Genomic DNA, 14,860 nt, shown 5'->3' with positions numbered 1-14,860 from the left:
CATTCAGCTGCTCGATACACTCAGGCCAGTGTGACAACAAATCACATCAGAAGATATTAGGTCAGATGACTAAAAACCTGGTCAAAAAGGTAGCTATTAAAGAGTCTTAAAGAAGGAAAATGATTTAGAGAGCTAAGAAGGGATAACAGAATTCAGGGTCTAGACAGCTGAAGGCATGACCATCGTGCAGCTGGAGCTAATTATAAAGATAAGGAGGGGTAAGGCCGCAGAGCTATTTGAAAACAAAACAAAAATGTATTTTTTAATTTGCTGTGATGCTGGGGTTTAAGTTATATTAGTCACAAGGAAGGCTTACATTAACACTGCAATGAAGTTACTGTGAAATTCCCCTCGACGCCACACTCCGGCACCTGTTCGGGTCAATACACCTAACCAGAGCACCCGGAGGAAACCCATGCAGACACTGGGAGAATGTGCAAACTCCACGCAGACAGTGACCCAAGCCGGGAATCGAACCAGAGTCCCTGGCGCTGTGAGGCAGCAGTGCTAACTACTGTGCTGTTGGATAACATGGAAGGAACTATGGACTAACATTTCAGAAAAGGATGGGGATAGGCTTTCTGCTTGCATTCTTGACATGTGCTTCTTCTGCATAGTAGGACTTTTTTGATGATGATGATATAGTCATCAAATGGATGGTCAAATGGGCAGAAAAGTGGCAGATGGAATTTAACACTGAAAAGTGTGAGGTCATATACTTTGGAAGGAGTAATTTAACAAGGAAGTATTCAATGAATGGCATAACGTTAGAGAGTTCTGTGGAACAAAGGGACCGTGGCATGTTTGTCCATAGGTCTCTGAAGGTGGAAGGATATGTGAGTGGGGTGGTGAAAAAGACGTATGGGGCACTTGCCTTTGTCAATCGAGGCAATTGATTACAAAAGCAGGGAAGCCATGTGTGGTGAACCATCGCTGGTTACCACTGGGGGTTGTTCTTATGTTACTGTTGGGTTAGGGTGTTGTCACTGTGGGGGTTGTATAATGTTGTTGGGTTAGGGTGTTTACCTGTGGTAAATGTTATTATGGCACATCCCGGTGGGGCCCCGCCTCCGGAGGAGAGGTATAAGACCCTCTGCTCCGGCAGGACCCCTCCAGTCTGAACTGGTGTACTCGTGTTAGTTAGTTCCATTGTTTGATAATAAAAGCCTTCAATAACTGAAGCCTTGTTCCACGTGCTTGATTGTCGCGCATCAATTTTATTATCAAACAGAAAACTCTCAACAGTAAAAAGGGAGTATGGAACAGATATTAAAACCAGATCGTCTGGCGTTGGACCCACGTGCGGTCGGTGCCGCTAACACCTTCGACCACTGGTGGAAGTGTTTCGAAGACTACCTGGCAGCCTCTGTAGCTGTTACTACAGACAGCGACAAACTCCAGGTCCTCCACGCAAGGGTAAGCGACACGATTTATCTTGCGATTCGTGCGGCCACCACTTACCCGAGGGCCGTCGAGCTCTTGAAGAAACGGTACACGAGACCACCCAACGAGATACACGCTCGTTACCTCCTCGCTACACGACGTCGGCAGTCGGGCGAAACCATGGAGGACTACGCCAATGAGCTCCTGCAGCTTGCCAGGGGTTGCGATTGTAAAGACGTATCAGCCGAACAATATATGTACGACCTCGCCCGAGACGCGTTCGTAGCAGGGGTAGGGTCCTCGTACATCCGGCTTAAGTTACTGGAGAAAGGGAACCTCAACTTGACCCAAGCGATGGAGATGGCTGAGATGCTGGAAGCAGCGTCGAAAAGCTTGGGTCTGTACCCCGAGGACCACGTGGAGACAACGTGGCAAGAGCAAGCTCAAATCCCTCCTCGCCCCGCGGGCTCGCGCTCCCATATCGATCCGACGACGGCAGCAGCTCCAGGCGGCCAGCGATGCTATTTTTGGGGTGGGGCCAAGCATCCACGGCAACAGTGTCCTGCAAAAACGGCAATCTGCAGCCAGTGTGGTAAAAAGGGCCACTATGCTAAAGTTTGCAGGTCGAAGTCCAAAAACGGCAGTGCAGCTTGTAACCCTCCAGAGCGGAGACAATCTCCTTCGGCGTCGCAGTACCCACGAGGTCCGACCACATGCGAATCCAGGACGGCGCCATCGTGGCTGACGGAGGAGGAGGAAGACCACCAGGAGTCGCTACGTTTGGCGCCCTCGCCCACGTGCGATTCATGGGGGCGGCCATCATGGTCCACGACGACTAGGAGCGACCAGCAGGGGTCCTCAGCATCAACATCGGCTGCATGCAGTGACGCCCAGGGGCCAACGGTGGCGTCGATCTCTCTGGATCAGACAAAGCACCACAGGCTTGAGAATTCCATGATGAATATCAAGGTAAATGGTCATACTGTGTATTCTCTGTTTGACAGTGGGAGCACCGAGAGTTTCATACACCCTGACACTGCAAAAAGGTGTGGACTCCGGGTTCTACCTGCCAAACAGACAATTTCCATGGCATCACGGTCCCGGTCTGTACCGATCCAAGGAACGGTGTATGGTAACCCTAGAGGTACAGGGCACAATTTACGAGCAATACAGGCTCCTTGTGTTACCTCACCTTTGTGCGCCAATTCTCCTCGGACTAAATTTTATGGTCCACATGAAGAGTGTGATCCTACAGTACGGTGGGCCACTCCCTTCACTGGCAGTAGGGAATCAGCCGCAGCCTCCAAATTGCCCAAAGCGCCCCGCATGCAATCTTTCCACTCTGAAAATCACCACACCTTCTTTATTTAAGAATCTGGTACCAGGCTGCAAGCCCATCGCTACTAAGAGTAGGCGTTACAGCGCTGAAGACCGGATCTTTATTAGATCTGAGGTTCAGCGGCTCCTCAAGGAAGGGATCATACAGGCCAGTGCTAGTCCGTGGAGAGCGCAGGTCGTGGTAGTCAAAAGCGGGAACAAACCTCGGATGGTCATCGACTACAGTCAGACCATTAACCGTTATACGCAGCTGGATGCGTATCCTCTCCCGCGCATTTCTGATATGGTCAATCAGATTGCGCAGTACCGAGTGTTCTCTACCATAGACCTTAAGTCCGCCTACCATCAACTCCCCATCCGCCCAGAGGACCGACAATATACGGCTTTTGAGGCGGATGGTCGTCTATACCATTTTCTCAGGGTTCCATTTGGTGTCACCAATGGGGTCTCGGTCTTCCAGCGTGCTATGGACCGAATGGTGGACCAGAACGGGTTGCGGGCTACCTTCCCGTACCTGGATAACGTCACCATCTGCGGCCATGACCAGCAGGACCATGACACGAATCTCCAACACTTTCTGCGCACTGCATCTCGCCTGAATCTGACCTATAACAGGGAGAAGTGCGTATTCCGTACGCGCAGGTTAGCCATCCTTGGATACGTGGTGGAAAACGGGGTCATTGGCCCTGATCCAGACCGTATGCGCCCCCTTACTGAACTTCCCTTGCCCGCTAGCACGAAAGCACTGAGGAGATGCCTCGGGTTCTTTTCGTATTATGCGCAGTGGGTCCCCAACTACGCGGACAAAGCCCGTCCGCTCATCAAGTCCACGACCTTCCCACTCACGCCGGAGGCCCAATTGGCCTTCAAGGCTTTGAAAAGCGACATTTCGAAAGCCACGATGCACGCGGTGGATGAATCCATCCCTTTCCAGGTGGAGAGTGATGCATCTGATTTCGCCCTAGCCGCCACACTAAACCAGGCAGGCAGGCCCATCGCATTCTTTTCCCGCACCCTTCAAGGCCCCGAAATTCGGCACTCAGCGGTGGAGAAGGAGGCTCAGGCCATTGTGGAGGCAGTCAGACACTGGCGCCATTACCTGGCGGGGAAGCGGTTCACTCTGATCACGGATCAACGATCCGTGGCGTTTATGTTCAGTAACACGCAGAGGGGCAAGATCAAGAACGATAGGATCTTGCGGTGGAGAATTGAGCTCTCCACCTATAATTACGATATTATGTATCGTCCAGGGAAGCTCAATGAGCCCTCGGGTGCCCTCTCGCGCGGAACATGCGCCATCATGCAGGAGGACCGCTTGAAGGCCCTCCACAATGACCTGTGTCATCCTGGAGTCACCCGACTCTACCACTTCGTCAAAGCCCGCAACCTGCCCTACTCGGTGGAGGATGTCAGGTCAGTGACGAGAAGCTGTCGGATTTGCACGGAATGCAAACCGCACTTTTATCGACCGGACCGGGCACAATTGGTCAAGGCCACTCGCCCTTTCAAGAGGCTGAGTGTGGATTTTAAGGGCCCCCTTCCCTCAACGGACCGAAACGTCTATTTCCTCAATATAATAGATGAGTACTCCCGGTTCCCGTTTGTTGTCCCCTGTGCGGACACGTCGACTGCCACTGTGATTAAGGCATTCAGTGAGCTTTTTACCCTGTTCGGGTACCCCTGCTACATTCATAGCGACAGGGGCTCGTCGTTCATGAGCAACGACTTGAGGCAATTCCTGCTCTCATACGGGATTGCCTCTAGTAGAACCACGAGCTACAACCCTAGGGGTAACGGACAGGTGGAAAGGGAGAATGCTACAGTCTGGAAGGCTGTCCTACTGGCGCTGAAATCCAGGGGCCTTCCAGTCTCCCGTTGGCAGGAGGTCCTTCCAAATGCGCTCCATTCTATCCGCTCCCTCCTGTGTACGGCAACCAATGCTACTCCCCACGAGAGGATGTTCTCATTCCCTCGGAAGTCGTCCTCGGGGATCTCATTACCAGCCTGGTTGACGTACCCAGCACCCGTCCTTCTGCGGCGACATGTGAGGGCTCGCAGGTCCGACCCCTTGGTCGAACCGGTCCAACTCCTCCACGCCAACCCTCAGTATGCCTATGTGGCATATCCTGACGGGCGAGAGGACACTGTCTCCATTCGAGACCTGGCGCCCGCAGGGGACGTAGCAACTCCTGTCGCTCCCATACCCCCTGTCACGAATCCCCTACTACTTATTTCTTCCCCAGACGTGGCGCGGTCAGCACCGGGACCAGTGCATAACAGTTATACTCCCATGTACAGCTTGCCTGAGACTCGGAGATCGGCGCCACCACAGAAGGTTCCAGGATCCCCTGCACCATCGCCTCACCAGGGTCAACCGGCCCGGGAGTCCTTGAGGGGACAGCCGGACGCTGTTTTGGAGAGAACGCCACCGCAAGCACCTGCTCCGGTTTCGCAACCGGTGTTGAGGAGATCACAGCGACGGTGCGGTCCTCCAGACCGTCTGGACTTGTGAATTTTGTACATATATGACCTGTTTTTTGCACCCCGCCGGCCTTTGTTTTTAAAGGAGGGGTGAATGTGGTGAACCATCGTTGGTTACCACTGGGGGTTGTTCTTATGTTACTGTTGGGTTAGGGTGTTGTCACTGTGGGGGTTGTATAATGTTGTTGGGTTAGGGTGTTTACCTGTGGTAAATGTTATTATGGCACATCCCGGTGGGGCCCCGCCTCCGGAGGAGAGGTATAAGACCCTCTGCTCCGGCAGGACCCCTCCAGTCTGAACTGGTGTACTCGTGTTAGTTAGTTCCATTGTTTGATAATAAAAGCCTTCAATAACTGAAGCCTTGTTCCACGTGCTTGATTGTCGCGCATCACCATGTTAGATTAGGTGATGGGCAAGACATATTATCACCAGGTTATTAATCCAGGAACTCCGCTTATGTTCTGGGGATACAGGTTCGAATCCCACCATGGCAGATGGTGGGATTTGAATTAAATAAAAAAATCTGGAATTAAGAATTTAATGATGACCATGAAACTATTGTCAGTTGTTGGAAAAATCCAACTGGTTCACTAATGTCCTTTAGGGAAGGAAACCTGCTGTCCTTACCAGGTCTGGCCTACATGCGATTCCAGACCCACAGCAATGTGGTTGACTCTTAACCTCCGAAATGGCCTACCCAGCCACTCAGTTTCAGTAATAAATACTGGCCAGCCAGCGACACCCATGTCCCACAAGTGAATAAAAGAAAGTTGTATAGAACTTTGGTGAGGCCACAGCTAGAGTAATGTGTCAGTTCTGGTGACCACATGATAGGAAGAATGAGATTGCACTAGAGGGGGTGCAGAGGAAATTCACCAGGATGTTGACTGGGATGGAACATTTAAGTTATGAAGAGAGGTTGGATAGGCTTGGGTTGTTTTCATTGGAGCAGAGAAGACTTGGGGGCAACCTGATCGAGGTGTACAAGATTATGAGGGGTATGGACAGAATGGATAAGGAGTAGCTATTTCCTTTCATTGAAGGGTCAGTCATGAGGGGACATAGGCTGAAGTTGAGGGGCAGGAGGTTTAGGGGAGATGTGAGGAAAAAACTTGTTACCCAGAGGGTGGTGACAGTCAGGAATACGCTGCCTCAGAATGTGGTAGAGGCAAGTTGCCTCATATCCTTTAACGAGTATCTGGATGAGCATTTGGCACGTCATAACATTCAAGAGTATGGCCCATATGCTGGTAAGTGGGATTAGGTGGGAGGTCAAGTGCAGACTTGATAGGCTGAAGGGCCTCTTCTGCACTGTATGATTCTATGACTCTGTAATCTAGTGGGGTACCCGGGACGATGGGATACCCGGACGAGCACTCAAATCCTGTGCGGATCAGCTGGTGGGAGTATTCGCAGACATCTTCAACCTCTCTTTACAACAATCTGAGGGCCCCATCTGCTTTAAGAAGATGACCATCACCCCAGGCAGCGTGCCTCAATGACTATCGTCCGGTGACTCTGATATCATTATGAAGTGCTTCGAAAGGTTAGTCATGGCACAAATCAATGCCAGCCTCCCGGATTGCCTGGATCCACTACAGTTTGCCTTTCGCCGCGGCAGGTCCACAGCAGACACCATCTCCCTGGCCCTACCTTCAACCCTGGAACACCTAGATAACAAGGAAACCTATGTCAGGCTCTTATTTATTGACTACAGCTCAGCCTTCAACACCATTATTCCCACGTAACTCATCTCAAACTCTGTGGCCTGGGCCTCGGCTCCTCCCTCTGCGACTGGATCCTGAACTTCCTAACTCACAGACCATAATCAGTAAGGATAGGCAACAACACTTCCACGATCATCCTTAACACTGGTGCCCCACAAGGCTGTGTTCTCAGCCCCCTACTATATTCCTCGTACACCTATGACTATGCGGCCAAATTCCCCTCCAATTCGATTTTCAAGTTTGCTGATGACACCACCGTAGTGGGTCGGATCTCAAACGATGATGTGACAGAGTACAGGAATGAGATAGAGAATCTGGTGAACTGGTGCGGCAACAATAATCTCTCCCTCAATGGCAACAAAATGAAGGAGACTGCCATCGATTTCAGGAAGCGTAAAGGAGAACATGCCCCTGTATACATCAATGGGGATGAAGTAGCTTCAAGATTAAGATCTTCAAGTTTTTAGGTGTCCAGATCACCGACAACCTGTCCTGGACCCCCATGCTGACACTATAGTTAAGAAAGCCCACCAACGCCTCTATTTTTTCAGAAGACTAATGAAATTTGGCATGTCAGCTACAATTTTCACCAACGTTTACAGATGCACCATAGAAAGCATTCCTTCTGGTTGCATTACAGCTTGGTACGGCTTCTGCTCTGCCCAAGACTGCAAGGAACTACAAAAGGTCGTGAGTGTAGCCCATTCCATCAGGCAAACCAGCCTCCCATCCATTGACTCTGTCTACACTTCCCGCTGCCTCAGTAAAGCAGCCAGCATAATTAAGGACCCCACACACCCCGGACATTCTCTCTCCCACCACCTTCCATCGGGAGAAAGATACAAAAGTCTGAGGTCATGTACCAACTGATTCAAGAACAGCTTCTTCCCTGCTGCTGTCAGACTTTTGAATAGACTTGCTTTGCATTAAGTTGATTTTTCTCTGCACCCTCGCTATGACTGTAACACTAAATTCTGCACTCTCTCGTTTCCTTCATGAATGATATGCTTTGTCTGTATTGTGCGCAAGAAACAATACTTCTCACTATGTTAATAAATCAAATAATCAAGCGTAGCTTCATATAAGGGAAATCATGTCAGACTAATTTATTAGAGTTTTCCGAGGAATTCTCAACCAGAGTGGATAGAAGGGAACCTGTAGATGTGTTGCATTTGAACTTCCAGAAGGCAAATGGAGAAAAACTGCAGAAAGCTGCAGCACAAAGTGATTTGGGGATACTTATGCACAAAACACACACAGCTGGTTTTGTGAAGGGTAGGTAGTGCCTCACAAACCTTATTGATTTCTTTGAGAAGGTGACCAAAGAGGTGGATGAGGGTAAAGCAGTTGATGTGGTGTATATGGATTTCAGCAAAGTGTTTAATAAGGTTCTCCACAGTAAGCTATTGCAGAAGATATGGAGGCATGGGATTGAGGGTGATTTAGCGGTTTCGATCAGGAATTGGCTAGCTGTAAGAAGACAGAGGGTGGTGGTTGATGGGAAATGTTCATCCTGGAGTTCAGTTACTAGTGGTGTACCGCAAGGATCTGTTTTGGGGCCACTGCTGTTTGTCATTTTTATTAATGACCTGGATGAGGGCGTAGAAGGATGGGTTAGTAAATCTGCCGATGACACTAAAGTCGGTGGAGTTGTGGACAGTGCAGAAGGTTGTTGCAGGTTACAGAGGGACATAGATAAGCTGCAGTGTTGGGCTGAGAGGTGGCAATTGGAGTTCAATGCGGAAAAGTGTGAGGTGATTCACTTTGGAAGGAGTAACAGGATTACAGAGTACTGGGCTAATGGTAAGATACTTGGTAGTATGGATGAACAGAGATCTGGGTGTCCATGTGCATCGATCCCTGAAAGTTGGCACCCAGGTTGATAGGGTTGTTAAGAAGGCGTACAGAGTGTTAGCTTTTATTGGTATAGAGGGATTGAGTTTCAGAGCCATGATGTCATGTTGCAGCTGTACAAAACTCTGGTGCGGCCGCACTTGGAGTATTGCGTACAGTTCTGGTCGCCGCATTATAGGAAGGATGTGGAAGCATTAGGAAGGGTGCAGAGGAGATTTACTCGGATTTACTAGTGCCTGGTATGGTGGGAAGGTCTTATGAGGAAAGGCTGAGGGACTTGAGCTTGTTTTTGTTAGAGAGAAGAAGGTTAAGAGGTGACTTAATAGAGGCATACAAGATGATCAGAGGATTAGATAGGGTGGATAGTGAGAGCGTTTTTCCTCGGATGGTGATAGCTAGCACGAGGGGGCATAGCTTTAAATTGGGGGGTGATAGATATAGGACAGATGTCAGAGGTAGGTTCTTCACTCAGAGCAGTAAGGGCATGGAATGCCCTGCCTGCAGCAGTAGTGGACTCGCCAACATTAAGGGCATTTAAATGGTAATTGGATAAACGTATGGATGATATTGGAATAGTGTAGGTTAGATGGGCTTTAGATTGGTTTCACTGGTCAGCGCAACATCGAGGGCTGAAGGGCCTGTACTACGCTGTAATGCTCTATGTTCTAAAGCTAGCACACAGGTGCAGCTGATATTCAGGAAGGCTCGTGGAATGTATACTCCCCTATTTCAAGGGGAGTATAAGAGTAGGGAAGTCTTGTTGCGACTGTACAAGGTACTGGTGAGACCACATCTGGTGTACTGAGTAGTTTTAGTCCCCTTAGAATCATAAAACCCAACAGTGCAGAAGGAGGCCGTTCGGCCCATCAAGTCTGCATTGACCACAACCCCACCCAGGCCCTATCCCCGTAACCCCACATATTTACCCTGCGAATCCCCCTAACACTAAGTGGCAATTTAGCATGGCTAATCCACCTAACCCACCAATCTTTGGACTGTGGGAGGAAACTGGAGCACCCAGAGGAAACCCATGCAGACACAGGGAGAATGTGCAAACTTCACACAGACAGTGACCTGAGGCCGGACTTGAACCCAGGTCCCTGGCGCTGTGAGGCAGTAGTGCTAACCACTGTGCCATCCTATTCTTATTGCTTATGGTTGTATGGTATCACAGTCCTTCTCCCTGATTTCTATATCCACATCATCCCTCTCACTGTTGAACAATGACACAAAGTATTCAGTTAGAACCTCACTTTGTTCCTTAATTGGCCCTACGCTTTCCTAGTTATTCTTTGACCCTTAGTGTATTTGTAAAACAACTTAGAATTTTCCTTTATTCTACCTGCCAGTATCACTTCCTTTCCCCTTTTTGCTCTCCTAATTTCCTTTTTAATTTTCCTCTTGTACATTCTATACTTCCTTTGGGTTTCTTCTGTGTTGAGCCCTCAATGACTGCCATAAGTCTTCCTTTCTCTTGATCGAATGCTGCATCATAGAAATCATAGAAATCATAGAAACCCTACAGTGCAGAAGGAGGCCATTCGGCCCATCGAGTCTGCACCGACCACAATCCCACCCAGGCCCTACTCCCACATATTTTAGCCGCTAATCCCTCTAACCTACGCATCCCAGGACTCTAAGGGGCAATTTTTTTAACCTGGCCAATCAACCTAACCCGCACATCTTTGGACTGTGGGAGGAAACCGGATCACCCGGAGGAAACCCACGCAGACACGAGGAGAATGTGCAAACTCCACACAGACAGTGACCCGAGCCGAGAATCGAAGCCGGGACCCTGGAGCTGTGAAGCAGCAGTGCTAACCACTGTGCTACCGTGCCGCCTCTCGATATTGAAAGTTCACTGGATTTGTTGGTCCCGCCCTTTTTCTTTATTGGAGCATTTTGTCCCTGTACTCTATGCATTTCCTCCTTGAATTTATCCCATTGTTCCCTCACAGATTTACCTAAAAATGTCTGCTCCTAGTCCACTCTGGCCAAATCATATCTGATCTTATTAAAATCAGCTTCTCCACTCCCCCCCCCCCCCCCGCCTCTGTTTAGAACTTTTGATTTCTGGCCCATTCTTGTCCTTTTCCATATTAATCTTGATCTAATGGCGTTAGGATCATCACTGTCTGAAAAATGTTCCTCCACTGATACTTCATAGCCACATAAACAGACTGGGAATAGAGGGATACAAAAGAATGGTCTAGTGGGCACATGAGTGGCGCAGGCTTGGAGGGCCGAAGGGCCTGTTCCTGTGCTGTATTTTTCTTTGTTCTTTGTTCTTCAGCCACTTGTCCGGCTTCGTTATCTAAAATTAAGTCCAGTACCACCCCCTCTCTTGTACGACCTCCTATGTACTGGCTCAAAAAGTTCTCCTGGACACATTTTAAGAATTCTGCTCCCACTAAACCTTTCACATATAATTATTCCCAGTTAATGTTTGGCAAGTTGAAATTCTCACTATCACTACCCTATTACTTATACATTTGTCCCCAACTCCAAGGCCACACCTTTGGTAGTGCCAAATTTGCATGGCCCCCTGTCACTGACGCTGATCTAGTGCATTGAACTCCAAGAGGGGTCAAGGAGATAAGTGCTCTGCTTCGGTGCCCCTCTACTTCCAGGCTGCAGAGGAAGGGTCCCCCACAGCACCTGGTGTTAGGGGCTCCGGACTGCAGTCAAGGGTTTGACTTCAGGACTCTTCTGACCGATGAAACCAAGCATGCCAAATGCCTTCTTCACCACTCTGTCCACCTGTGACTCCACTTTCAAGGAGCTATGAACATGTACCCCGAGATCTCTTTGTTCTGTAACTCTCCCCAATGCCCTACCATTAACTGAGTAAGTCCTGCCTTGGTTCAATCTACCAAAATGCATCACCTCGCATTTGTCTAAATTAAACTCCATCTGCCATTCGTCAGCCCACTGGCCCAATTGATCAATATCCCATTGCAATCAGAGATAACTTTCTTCACTGTCCACTATGCCACCAATCTTGGTGTCATCTGCAAACTTACTAACCATGGCTCCTAAATTCTCATCAAATCATGAATACAAATGACAAGTAACAGTGGGCCTAGCACCGATCCCTGAGACACACCGCTGATCACAGGCCTTCAATATGAAAAACAACCCTCTATGACCACACTCTGGCTTCTGTTAAGAAGCCAGTTTTGTATCCATTTAGATACCTCACCCTGGATCCCGTGAGATTTAACCTTATGCAACAACCTACCATGCGGTACCTTGTCAAAGGCCTTGCTAAATTCCATGGAGACAACATCAACTGCACTGCCCTCATCTACCTTCTTGGTTACCCCTTCAAAAAACTCAATCAAATTTGTGAGACATGATTTTCCACTCACAAAGCCATGCTGACTGTCCCTAATCAGTCCTTGCATCTCTAAATGCCTGTAGATCCTGTCTCTCAAAATCCTTTCCAACAACTTACCCACCACAGATGTGAGGCCAACTGGCCTGTAGTTCCCAGGCTTTTCCCTGCAGCCCTTTTTAAAGGCACAACATTTGCCACTCTCCAATCTTCAGGTACCTCACCCGTGACAATTGATTATTCAAATATCTCGGCTAGGGGACCCGCAATTTCCTCCCTACCTCCCACAATGCCCTGGGATACACTTCATCAGGTCCCGGGGATTTATCTACCTTGATGCGCTTTAAGACTTCCAGCACCCCCTTCTCTGTAATATGCACACTCCTCAAGACATCAGTATTTATTTCCTCAAGTTCCCTAACATCCATGCTTTTCTCAATAGTAAATACTGATGAGAAATATTCATTTGGGATCTCCCCCATCTCTTGTGGATCCGCACATAGATGAATGACCTTGTCGATCCTTAAAAGGCCCTACTCTCTCCCTTGCTATTCTTTTGCCCTTTATTTATTTGTGGAAGCTCTTTGGATTCTCCCTTGCCTTATCTGCCAAAATAATCTCGTGTCCCCTTTTTGCCCTCCTGATTTCTTTCTTAACTCTACTCCTATACCCCTTATACTCTTCAAGAGATTTACTTGATCCCAGCTGCCTATGCATGTCATGTGCCTCCTTCTTCTTCTTGACCAGGGCCTCAATATCCCGAGTCACCCAGGGTTCCCTACTTCTCCACATCATCCCTACTTCTACCAGCCTTGCCCTTCACGCTAAGAGGAATGTGTTTAGCCTGAACGCTGGTTAACACACTTTTGAAAGCCTGCCACTTACCAGACGTCCCTTTGCCTTCCCAGAGACTCCCCCAATTAACTTTTGAAGGTTCCTGCCTGATACCATCAAAATTGGCCTTGCCCCAAATCAGAATTTTAACTTTTGGGCCAGACCTATCATTCTTTTTTTTTTTTTTTTAACTGGTCGGTGCAACATCGTGGGCCGAAGGGCCTGTTCTGCGCTGTAATGTTCTGTGTGTTCTGTGTTCTCCATAGCTATCTTAAAACTAATAGAATTATGGTCACTGTGTGGGTTAGGTTGATTGGCCATGCAAAATTTCCTCTCAGTGTCAGGGGGACGAGCAAGGTAAATAGGTGAAGTTGCAGGAGTAGGGCCTGGATGGGATTGTTGTCAATGCAGGCTCGATGGGATGAATAGCTTCCTTCTGTACAGTAGAGATTCTATGATTCTATTCTGAGATGTGAGCTGATTGAAACTTACACAATTCTTGCAGACCATGACAGGGAAGATGTAGATAGGATGTTTCCCCTGGCTGATGAAATCATAGAAATCATATCATAGAAACCCTACAGTGCAGAAGGAGGCCATTCGGCCCATCGAGTCTGCACTGACCACAATCCCACCCAGGCCCTACCCCCACATATTTACCCGCTAATCCCTCTAACCTACACATCCCAGGACTCTAAGGGGCAATTTTCTTTTTAACCTGGCCAATCAACCTAACCCGCACATCTTTGGACTGTGGGAGGAAACCGGAGCACCCGGAGGAAACCCACGCAGACACGAGGAGAATGTGCAAACTCCACACAGACAGTGACCCGAGCCGGGAATCGAACCCGGGACCCTGGAGCTGTGAAGCAGCAGTGCTAACCACTGTGCTACCGTCTAGAACCAAGAGACATAGTCTCAGAATAAGGGACAGAACATGTAGGACTGAGATGCAGAGAATTTCCTCACTCAGGGGTGGTGACTTTTTGAATTCTCTGCCACAGAGGACTGTGGAAGCACAGTCACTGAGCATGTTCAACGTAGAAATTGATGGGTTTCTGGAGACTAATGACCTCAGGGAATTTAAAGATGATGTGGAAAGTTGGCATTGAAGTAGGTGATCAGCCATGATCTAATAGAATGGTGGAACAGGCTCGATGGGCTGAATGGACCATTCCGATTCCTATGTTCCAAAATTTAAAAAATTGACATGAGTCAAATGGGATTAGGTAGGAGATCAGGTGTTTCTCACATGTCAGTGCAGACCTGATGGGCAAAAAAGGCCACAATGCACGGTGCCACAGTGGTTAGCACTGCTGAGTCACAGCGCCAGGGACCCGGGTTCAATTCCCGGCTTGGGTCACTGTCTGTGCAGAGTCTGCACGTTCTCCCTGTGTCTGTGTGGGTTTTCTTCAGGTGCTCCGGTGTTCACCCACAAGTCTGAAAGATGTGCTGGTTAGATGCATTGGCCATGCTAAATTCTCCCTCAGTATACCTGAATAGGCACCTGAGTGTGCTGACTGGGGGGATTTTCACAGTAACTTCATTGCAATGTTAATGTCAGCCTACTTGTGACATTTAAAAAAAAAAGATTCTGATTCTGTGAAACTCAAATGCAAGTCATTTACTCAAGTCAACAACTCTATAGAGGTTAGTTGCTAGTTGCCTTGAAAAGGGAGTGAGTGATGCAGATGTTAAATCAATTATTGAGGATTTCATTCCCTCATCAAGGATTTCATATTATAGTTCAACATTTGGAAAGCAGGATAAATCAGACAAAGGTAAATCAGACAAAGTTAATGTGGATTTACAAAGGGGAAATCAAGCTTGATGAATCTATTGGAATTCTTTGAGGATGCAACTAGCAGAGTTGACTAAGGAGAATCAGTGGATGTGGTTTATTTAG

At 48.4% G+C, this 14,860-nt stretch overlaps 1 protein-coding gene across 2 annotated transcripts in view; it reads left to right on the top strand.

Moving 5' to 3' along the window:
* Nucleotides 1–14,860, top strand: part of LOC144492776 (adhesion G-protein coupled receptor G6-like) — a 374,363-nt gene that overhangs the window by 74,860 nt on the left and 284,643 nt on the right. The gene's annotated exons all lie outside the window — the stretch shown is intronic.

The sequence above is a fragment of the Mustelus asterias genome, chromosome 4 (genome assembly GCF_964213995.1).
Source record: "Mustelus asterias chromosome 4, sMusAst1.hap1.1, whole genome shotgun sequence".
Taxonomy (NCBI): Eukaryota; Metazoa; Chordata; class Chondrichthyes; order Carcharhiniformes; family Triakidae; genus Mustelus; species Mustelus asterias.
The sequence above is the reverse complement of the archived record's forward strand: the minus strand, read 5'-3'. Positions and strand labels throughout refer to the sequence as shown.